At 47.1% G+C, this 11,179-nt stretch overlaps 1 long non-coding RNA gene across 2 annotated transcripts; it reads left to right on the top strand.

Annotated features, from left to right (window-relative positions):
• The first annotated feature begins 559 nt into the window (after positions 1-559).
• Positions 560-4,222, top strand: LOC144605118 (uncharacterized). 2 transcript variants are annotated; one of them, XR_013548813.1, is made up of 3 exons: positions 560-854; positions 3,313-3,357; positions 3,889-4,222. It is a non-coding gene; the product is annotated as an uncharacterized LOC144605118 (long non-coding RNA). The 2 variants fall into 2 exon arrangements; XR_013548814.1 differs by lacking the exon at positions 3,313-3,357.
• Positions 4,223-11,179: the final 6,957 nt, after the last annotated feature.

Raw genomic sequence — 11,179 nt, 5'->3', positions numbered from 1 at the left:
TGTTGTCCCCCAGTGCACGAGATGCTTGGCGTACAACGCATCTGAGGGAAAACCCTGTTGGTTGCAACCTCCCGTCAAACCAAAGTCACCACCATGGACAAGGCCCTCCCAGTTTTCAGATGGATCCTGAAGTTGGACGTGCTGCAGCAATCGCAGCGGGAGGCCCACGAGACCCGGCTGCCGTGCAAACACCAGGGACCAAAGCTGCCCCCTATCCACTTAGTCCCCAGCAAGTGTTGGCCCCGAACCCAATGAATGCTGCTCTTCAAATGCCAACTCCATCGAGGCCTTCCTTGGAGAAAGGAGATCCCTTGGTGAGTCTTGATTCTCACTGGTTCTTGTTCGACCAGCCAATGCCACCCATGTCGGCAGAACCTTTTCCAACTCCAGACACTGCTCATCGCTTCAGCTCTGATCTCCAGCAAGGAGCAGGTGGTTATCGTCAAGAGTTTACTCCTCAGCTTCATCCCCTCAAACCATCTCCTGCAACGTCTAAAATGAGCCCAAGTAAAGAACCAGAACATCAAATACAGACAGAACGTATGATTAACCTTTACATACAAACACCAAAAACTGGTGAAGATCACAGCTGCCCAGATCCCCCACAGATGCCCATTGGTTTTGAGGCACTGGGACATTCAGGCACAAACATCAGTGACCAAAGCTCAGACGCTACATCATTCCCTGAACCACCAAATACTCACAAAACAGACCCTACTTTGAAGGAGGACTGGGGGCTTTTTCCGTCGGCTTCTTCCATGAATGTTCCTCAGCCAGATGTTCGTTCTGAGCCACCAGTCCCAGACTCTCCCATCTCCAACCACAACTCATCGCCACCACCCAGAAAAATCACTGTAAGTAATGTTAGGGAACGTTATCAATCTAGAAGTGGTTTTCATCATAAAATGATACAAAGTGTTGGAGTGACTTGGATTGGTGATTGGATTTGAACCTTCTCCAGACTTCAAAATACCTCCATGCTCTCCAGGGATGCTGCCTGACTCACTGAGTTACTCCAGCACCTTGTGTCATGTTTCATCAACCAACACCTGTTGTTCCTTGTGTCTGCCAGCAGTTTTATCAACCTTGTAGTTAATGCTTTGTGAATGGTGATATTATCAGTCTAGTTGTAGCAGTTTGATCAATCCTGTTAGATATCTGCACTGCCAGAGAGATACTGTACGTACTGAATTTCAGTCAGGAATTAAATGTTCAGCTGCATTTAACACCGCACTAATGATCTGACAAAGATTTAGATAGAAGATTTAGAATGTAGATAGAAAACAGTCAGGCTGGGGAAAGTGCCGAGCAGAAGAGATAGAGGGAAATGTATAAGAGGTGTATAAAATCATGAAGGGAATAGATAGGGTGGATGCATCGATTATTTTACTCATCATAGGGGAATTGGGAACCAGGGAGCATTGGTTTAATATGAAAGGGGAAAGATATAATAGGAACACGAGGGGAAACAGTGAGGCTACTATCTATGTGGAGTTTGCAAGTACTCCCCGTGACAGCATGGGATTCCTCCGGACACTCCAGTTTCCTCCCACATCCCAAAGACATGTGGGTTTGTCAGTTAATTGGCCCTCCGTAAAACTGCCCGCTAGCATGTAGGGAGTGGGATGAGAAAGTGGGATGACATGGAGCCTGTGTGAATGGGTGATACATTGGGAAATATCAGCACTTGTCACCGTTACAGATCGGAACAACACTGCTCAGGTCCTGGAAACACCACATGCACATCCAAATCTTGTGAGAGATGAGGGGGGGGATCTTATAGAAACGTACAAAATTCTTAAGGGGTTGGACAGGCTAGATGCGGGAAGATTGTTCCCGATGTTGGGGAAGTCCAGAACAAGGGGTCACAGTTTAAGGATAAGGGGGAAGTCTTTTAGGGCCGAGATGAGAGTTTTTTTTCACACAGAGAGTGGTGAATCTGTGGAATTCTCTGCCACAGAAGGTAGTTGAGGCCAGTTCATTGGCTATATTTAAGAGGGAGTTAGATGTGGCCCTTGTGGCTAAAGGGATCAGGGGGTATGGAGAGAAGGCAGGTACGGGATACTGAGCTGGATGATCAGCCATGATCATATTGAATGGCGGTGCAGGCTCGAAGGGCCGAATGGCCTACTCCTGCACCTATTTTCTATGTTTCTATGTTTCTATGCTCTTGAAACCATTTCGCTGTTTCACTGGAGAACCTGGATAGGTAACATTTCAGGCCGGGACCTATCTTCAGTCTGAATAAAGGTCCTGACACGAAACGTCACCTATCCGTGTTCTCCAGAGATGCTGCCTGACCCGCCGAGTTACTCCAGCCCTTTGTGTCTTGTTTCTACAGTTCCTTGATTTTCTAGCAATTTTACCGTTTGTTTTAAATGTATGGTTATGACAGCACTTAAAATGGCAATTGACAGCATGTGTCATTTGAGTGAAGGCCCGTCACAAAGAGTTGCTTTGTTACCATTCAATCAATGCTTTTGAAAGCTGCAGCAAGCAGTTTGTTAAAGCTTGAAAGGACACAAAGTGTGGGATCAGAGCACTTGTGGACGACATGGACTGGCAATGTTTTGGGTTAAAACCCATCTTCAGACTGATTATCGTACGGGGGGGGGGGGGTGGGAGAAAGCTGGAAAAGAGAGGTGGGGAGGGACAGAGCTTTGCGAGTGATAGGTGGATACGGGTGAGGTGGGTTGATTGGCGACAGTTGGAGTAAGCGACAAAGGCTAGAGGCGATAAGGAGATGGATAAGAAGTAAAATAATGTGAGTACTTTGGTTGATAGGATGAAATGCACTTTTTTCAGGATATGGAAATCTAGAACCGGAAGACATCGTTTTAAGGCAAGAGGGGCAAATTTTTAATATGAAGCTGAGGGGCAACATTTCCACTGAAATTTTCATTTTCAGAGAGTGGTGGGTATGTGGAATAAGCTGCTCGAAGAGGTAGTTGAGGCAGACACAATTGTAGCATGCAAAAGAGACTTGGTCAGGTACACAGATAGGAAATGTTTAGAGGGATATGGGCTAAACATGGGCAAATGAGACTAACAGATGGGGCACCTTGATTGGCACAGACGGGTTGGTTCCACGCTGCATGGCTCCAGGACTCCAGGACTCGAGCACGGGGCTTTTTTTAACCTGGAACACATGAGGCTGAGTGGTGACATTATGGATAAAGTCATGAGGGGCTTAGATAAGGTGATAGCCACACTCATCCCCAGGGTGGGGGAAATCAAATACTAGGGGGGTGTGGGTTTAAAATGGGAGATGAAGTATTTAAAATGGATCTGAGAGGCAACTTTCTCACACAGAGCGTGGTGAGTACATGGAACGAGCTGCCAGAGGAAACGGAAAAGGTGGGTACAATTACAACATTTAAAAGACACTTGGACAGGTACAGGGATAGGAAAGGTTTGGGGGGGATATGGGCCAGGTGCAGGCAAGGGGGACTAGAGAGAGGCCACTAACCTGGTCAGCATGGAGAGTTGGGCCAAAGGGCCTGTTTCCGTGCTGCATAGCTCTCTGACACTACAAATACTCAACACTACACTTCCACCATGCAGTAGTAAAGAGGTTGGGGGTCACTAATTGAAACTCTCAGAAATGACATTACTGCAAACTGCAGGGATCCCTTCAACAGTGTTCCACATTCCACACCCACTTCTTAATCCAATTTTCCGCAGAATAAGAACAAGATCAGGCAGCATCTGTGGAGGCAAAGGGATGGTCAACATTTCAGGTTGAGAGACACTATATGCCTTATATAAACACCCAATGCCTTGGCCTCCACCACGGTGCGTGGGAATGAATTCCGTGGATTCACCACCCAGTGTTTTAGAACTTTGTGTGACTCCGCTGTTACTGACACGTGTTGTTGACCGTTCCAGGAATGATGATGCGGGGCCCAGTGTGGAATAGGCGGACACCAGACGTGACGTTTCCACGCCTCAGGGAGGACCGGACTCCACTCTGTACAGAGAGCACAAGCCTCAACGTGCCACAGGTGAAGGAGGCTGGCAACGCACCTGGACTCCAACCCTGTACCTGCTCTAACGCACCGTGAGTCAGGTGCAGCGTCATGATGCAAAAGGCCCACCTGAAGTCTACAAGTCGGAAAGGTCTCCTCACATGGGACATTGCCTGACTCCTGCTGTGTAATCATATCATATCATCATATCATATATATACAGCCGGAAACAGGCCTTTTCGGCCCACCAAGTCCGTGCCGCCCAGCGATCCCCGTACATTAACACTATCCTACACCCACTAGGGACAATTTTTACATTTACCCAGCCAATTAACCTACATACCTGTACGTCTTATAACGTGCCTGTGGTTCAACCACCTACCCTCTGCGGGGGGGGGGGGGGGGGAACAACCTTGAACTTGGCATTAACATGAGCAACCTGTTCCATAATGAATCACAGCAGATTTAGCTTTGAGCCACTCGGCGTTCACTCCTATACCCATTCTTGCTTGAATTTCATGGAGGTTGTTCTTACTGCTCTCCCCTTTCCCCTCCACTCTTCCCTTTGCCCTACCTGTATGTGCACCCATTTCTCCCACTATTCCCCCTCCCTCATCTACCACCTACACTCCTTCCTCCGGCTTCACATCTCACCCCTCTTCTCTCCTCATCTCACAGTCTTTTGTCTTCTTTTCATCCCTAGAATTTTTCCACACAGCTGTCAATCACCCCCCTTCTGTATCCACCTATCACTTGGCTGATTTGTCCCGCCCCCACTTCTCTTGCAGCTTTCTCCAATCAGTCTGTAGAAGGGTCCTGACCCGAAACGTTGCCTGTCCATGTCCTCCAGGGATGCAGCCTGAGGCGCTTGAGGTACTCCAGCACTTTGTGCTACATTAGTGGTTACATTAGGAGTTGGTTAATGAGTTCTGGTGTTGGTTAACATTGTAATTCTGGTGCTGGTTAAACAACTTAGTTCTGGTGTTGGTTCACAAGCTAGCTCTGGTGCAGATACGAGAAATTGAGTGAAAACACAAGAAATCTTGACATGAGCAATGTGATTCATTGTCCATTAACATGATGTGTTGCTCTGAGCTTCTTAATCACAACGGGTGTCAAGTGTTATTGGTGTGAAGGAGCACTTGGGAGGGAGACGCATTTCCACAATGGCGGGCAGTGAATGCACGGCATGAAGAGAGGGGGCTTTTAAAGCTGGTCAGAAATGAGCTCTGGATTGGACTTTGAGGGGTGGGGATGTAGCAAAATGTTTGCGGTGACACTTGTGGTTTTTAGTAAGTGAGTTCTCAGCAACTGCTCCCATCTTCGCCCTCTGTATACGGAGCCGTTGGTAATCACGCCGGATATTTGTTAACCAGCATCGACACTAACTTATTAACCAATACTGCCACAAACTCGTCAGCCAACACCAAAACTAACTGTGAACTAACACCAAAACTACCTTGTTAACCAACGTTGACACCAATTTGATAACCAACACCAGAATTAACTTGTCAAACAACACCAGATCTAACTTGCTAACTAACATTGACAGCGACTTGCCAACCAACACCAGAATTAACTTATTAACCAAGACTAGAATAAAACAGCATCTGAAGTTTCTTGTATCCATGCCAGAACTAGCTTGTTAACCAGCACCAGGATTAACTTGTCAACTGTCACCAGAACTTATGTTAACCAACACCAGAGCTAACTTGCCAACCAACACCCACACTAATTTGTCTTCAAGTTGCAGAAGTCCTTGAGATCCAGCAACATCCAGAGTGGGAATATAGAACTGCACTGCTTGTGGCTCAACACTAAACATGCTGAGATTCACCGTGGGACAGGGTGCTGGTATTAACGCTCGTACTAACACCCCCTGCATGGTTGTCCCTCCTTCCCCACCAGCGAGAGGAACCACAGGCGGTTTAGAGGATGCCTTGTGAACATCTAGAAACATAGAAAATAGGTGCAAGAGTAGGCCATTTGGCCCTTTGAGCCAGCACCGCCATTCAATATGATCATTGCTGATCATCCAAAATCAGTACCCCGTTCCTGCTTTCTCCCCATACCCCTTGATTCCATTTGCCCTCAGAGCTCTATCTAACTCCCTCTTGAAAACATCCAGTGAATTGGCCTCCACTGCCTTCTGTGGCAGAGAATTCCACAGATTCACAACTCTCTGGGTGAAAAAGTTTTTCCTCATCTCAGTCCTAAATGGCCGACCCCTTATTCTTAAACTGTGACCCCTGGTTCTGGGCTCCCCCAACATCTGGAACATTGTTCTTGCATCTAGCCTGTCCAATCCCGTAAGAATTTGATATGTTTCTATAAGATCCCCTCTCATCCTTCTAAATTCCTGTGACTACAAGCCCAGTCGATCCATTCTTACATCATTTGTCAGTTCCGCCATCCCGGGAATTAACCTGGTGAACCTACGCTGCACTCCTTCAATAGTAAGAATGTCCTTCCTCAAACAAGGTGACCAAAACTGCACACAATACTCCAGGTGCGGTCTCATCAGGGCCCTGTTCAACTGCAGTAGGACCTCCTTGCTCCCATACTCAAATCCTCTTGCTACGAAGGCCTACATGCCATTTGCTTTTTTCACTGCCTGTTGTACCTGCATGCTTACTTTCAGTGACTGATGTACAAGGACACACAGGTCTTGTTGAACCTCCCCATTTCCAAATCTGACACCATTCAGATAATAATCTGTCTTCTTGTTCTTGCCACCAAAGTGGATAACCTCATATTTATCCACATTATACTGAATCTGCCATGCATCTGCCCACTCACCCAACTTGTCCAAGTCACCCTGCAGCCTCATAGCATCCTCCTCACAGCTCACACTGCCACCTGGCTTTGTGTCATCCACAAACTTGGAGATATCACATTTAATTCCTTCGTCTAAATCGTTAATATATATGTAAATAACTGGGGTCCCAGCACATTGGAAATGCCAAATCCTTTCTTATTTACTACGCAGACCCTGATATCCACATTACAAGCCAAGACTGACCCGTCTCCAATAAGGAACACCTTTTAATTAAAGGTTTAATGCTGTGTCCACAATTACAGTTCACCACCGTTCATTGGTGCAAATTGTTTAATGTTCCTTACCTGGTCATTACTAAAATAGCTATCAATTTGTGCTGTAGAGTAATGAATAAGATTTTTTTCCCCAGATATTTATCATCGTTAGGCTGGTAATGTACCATCTTAGCTGCTGATGGGCCTAATCTTTCATTGTGAATAGTATTCGGAATACAACCTGCCAAATTAAGCTTCAGCACATTAAGGGATTGGTGAGGAGGATATTAGAGGAAAATTGAAGTGTTTTCTCTGTCACAGTGGCGCAGCGGGTAGACCCGCTGCCTCACAGCACCCCAGTGTCCCGGGTTCGATCCTGAGCTCGGGTGCTGTCTGTGTGGAGTTTGCACGTTCTCCCTGTGACCGCGTGGGTTCTCCCGGGTGCTCCGGTTTCCTCCCACATCCCAAAGACCTGCGGGTTTTCAGGTTAACTGGCCCTCTGTAAATTACCCCTAGTGTGTAGGGAGTGGATGCGAAAGTGGGATAACGTAGAACTAGTGTGAACGGGTGATCGATGGTCGGCCTGGTATCGGTGGGCTGAAGGGCCGGTTTCCATGCTGTATTAATAAAAAATAAAAAATATATATCACCCTTAAATTTTTTTCCTAGTGTATTATTTTATTTTTTTAAGTGCGAAGTTAATTTGATTTTTGTTCGCAGAAAACGAAGGAAAAATATATTTTCAGTGGTTGAGCGGAGTGGTTTTGCTAGATAGTGGCCCATTGTCCATTGTTCTCTCTTTGAAATGTTTGATAATTCCCCCAGTCCCCCATCTCTTCAAACAACATCATAACCTCCGTTAAACTACCCACTGTTCAGTCATGATATTTATAATTCCATCAACATCTCCTTTCAGCCATATTCATCCAACTCGCTTTTATTTTTAGGCATGGTGGTGGAATCAATTTTTAAATGAAAATTGCACAAAAAATACCAATCAGGGACAGCTTTAAGTTGCACCGATTTATTTGCAGTAAGGTTTGCAAAGAAACATAAAAACATAGAAAATAGGTGCAGGAGTAGGCCATTCGGCCCTTCGAGCCTGCACCGCCATTCAATATGATCATGGCTGATCATCCAACTCAGTATCCCGTACCTGCCTTCTCTCCATACCCCCTGATCCCTTTAGCCACAAGGGCCACATCTAACTCCCTCTTAAATATAGCCAATGAACTGGCCTCAACTACCTTCTGTGGCAGAGAATTCCACAGACTCACCACTCACCACGCTACTTCAACGGGGTACTGATTTTAGATGATCAGCCATGATCATATTGAATGGCGGTGCTGGCTCGATGGGCTGAATGGCCTCCTCCTGCACCTATTTCTCTATGTTTCTAATGATGCCACAGCTTGTACCCAACTGTGAATGGTGAGCGCTCCTGTCTCTGTTACAAACTGTAGCGGAATGAAGTTGCACGTGTGATTTGTGTCAAACTATTTTTATTCTTATTAAATCTCGCTCGTAAAAGTATTTATTTGAAATGCTTTCCAATCTTCCATAATCAAAAGCGACTGTATAGAATAGTTGTTAGATGTGCAATGCCGTGAGGTCAAGGTGATTGCAACACTAGGTGGTGCAGCGGGCAGTGCCACTGCCTTACAGAGCCAGAGACCCGGGTACGATCCTGACCTCGGGCGCTGTTGGTGTGTGGAGATTTCACCTTCTCCCTGTGGCCGCGTGGGTTTACTCCAGGTGCTCCAGGTTCCTCCCACATCCCAAAGACGTGTGGGTTTGTAGGTTAATTGGCCTTTTCCTATCCACATGGAGTTCCTCGAGTGCTCCAGTCTCCAACAGTTTCTACTTTAGTTCCCACTTTGCAGCGTCTGCATCATATTCTCTTCAATGTTCATCCTCTGCCCCACCTTCCCTCCCAAGTTCGAGATTCTACATACGGGTGGCATGGTCAGCGATGGCAGCCTCGCCAATGGTCTGTCTCTTTTCGTCTTTTTTTGTTATTTTTAGTATGTGTTAATGTTCTCTGGTTTGTTTTATGTGAGGGGTGGGGGAGGGGGTTTAGGGGAAACTTTTTTTCAATCTCCTACCCTTGCCGGAGATGCGATTGTTTTCTGGATCGTATCTCCGGTCGCTCTGCGGCCTAACATCATGGAGCTGGTGGCCTTGCTCGAGACTGACTTTGAGCCCCACCGCGGGACCGTGGACATACCATTGGAGCCTGCGATCCCTTGCCTGGCATCGACGCTCCAACTGCGGCCTGCGGGTTCCCACATCGAGGAGCTCGCAGTCTCGGGTAGAGACTGATGTCGGGAAGCTCCAAAGTCGCAGAAGGTTCGACCAGCCCCGACTCGGGGTCTGATCGCCCGGCACGGGGGAGCTGAGATTCCCCCCCCCCCCCCCCGATGCGGGAGCTTGATCGCCCCAACACGGAGGGCCCGACCGCTGGCTACAGGAGCCAAGATCGCCCCGTCAACGGAAGGTTCGAAGCCCCTGACCGCGGGAGAACAAATAAAGGAAGAAATTTTTCGCCTTCCATCGCAGTGAGGAATGTGGAGGAGGCACTGTGGTGGATGTTTATGTTAAAATGTATTTTGTGTGTTTTGTTGCTTTTTATTGGTATGTCTGTATGGCAAATTAAATTCCTTGTATGTTGTAAAACATACTTGGCTAATAAAGTATTAGTATTAGTATGAATATTAGCAGGTCAGGCAGCATCTCAGGAGAGAAGGAATGGGTGACGTTTCGGGTCGATACCCGAAACGTCACCCATTCCTTCTCTCCTGAGATGCTGCCTGACCTGCTGAGTTACTCCAGCATTTTGTGAAATAAATACCTTCGATTTGTACCAGCATCTGCAGTTATTTTCTTAGAGAACTTGTGCGTGCATATATATATATTTAAAATCTATTTATCAATTTATTTATCTATTTAATTCTTTATTTATTTATTTATCCATGCGTCCGTCTGTCTGTCTGTCTGTCTGTCTGTCTGTCTGTCTGTCTGTCTGTCTGTCTGTCTGTCTGTCTGTCTGTCTGTCTGTCTGTCTGTCTGTCTGTCGTGGAGACTCAGACGATTGCTATTCTACCTCAGTGGTGAACGCATGGACACCGAGCTAAATATCGTTGGCTGGGAGGAATCATGTTGACAATAATGCCTTCTCCATCTAAAACTTACCAATGAAAGACATGAGTTCCCTTGGCTCAGTTAGGACCTAACTTGGATAACAGTGTTGTCAGCTCCAGGCTTCCTTCAGTAATGGAGCACTGCTGCAAATCCATCCCACGAGTTCTCCTCATTACCACCTCAGAGTGTTGGCAGTCTACCTTTAGGACGTACCTTTAGAATGCAGATGAGGAGAATTTCTTTAGCCAGAGGGTGGTGAATCTGTGGAATTCATTGCCACAGACGGCGGTGGAGGCCAAGTCATTGGGTATTTTTAAAGTGGAGATCGTCAGCGCTGTTCGGCCGCGGGACGTTTCAGTGCCCGGTGCGGCTCGGCCGTTGGACTTAACATCGCCCGGTGTGGCCGCGGGACGTTTCGGTGCCCGGGGCGGCTCGGCCGCGGGGCCTTCCATCCCCTTGCGGGGGCTGTGCGTGTCGGTTGCCTCGGTAGGGGTCGAGCTGCCTGTCCGTGGGTGCGGGGGGAAGAGAGGGGAAGTTTTGTTGCCTCCATCACAGTGAGGGGGTGTTTGGAGTCACTGTGATGGATGTTTGTGTTGGGGTCGGGGTGTCCTGTGTTCTTTTCTTTTTTGCTGTATTTTGTGTGACTGCTGAAATTTCGCTCGGTGTTGTGCCGAGTGACAATAAAGTGTTGTTATGGTTATGGTTATGGATAGGTTCTCCATTAGTAAAGGTGTCAATGGTTACGGGGAGAACGCAGGAGAATGGAATTGAGAGGTTAAAATAGATCAGCCATGATCGAATGTCGGTTCAGACTCGAAGGGCCAAATTGATTAATTCTGCTTCTTATGTCTCGTGATTTTATGATCTTATGATCTGGAGATTTCCAACAAGTGGCTCCCCGTGAGATGTTGTTTATTTTCCGGGCGCTCCGGCTTCCTCCCACATCCCGAAGCCGTGCGGCTTTGTAGGTTAATTTGCCCTCCGTAAATTGCCGCCTCGTGTGTGGGGAGCGGATGAGAACGTGGGATAACGTAGAA

Source organism: Rhinoraja longicauda, chromosome 23 (genome assembly GCF_053455715.1).
Source record: "Rhinoraja longicauda isolate Sanriku21f chromosome 23, sRhiLon1.1, whole genome shotgun sequence".
Taxonomy (NCBI): domain Eukaryota; kingdom Metazoa; phylum Chordata; class Chondrichthyes; order Rajiformes; family Arhynchobatidae; genus Rhinoraja; species Rhinoraja longicauda.
This window is presented reverse-complemented; position numbering and strand designations above follow the sequence as displayed.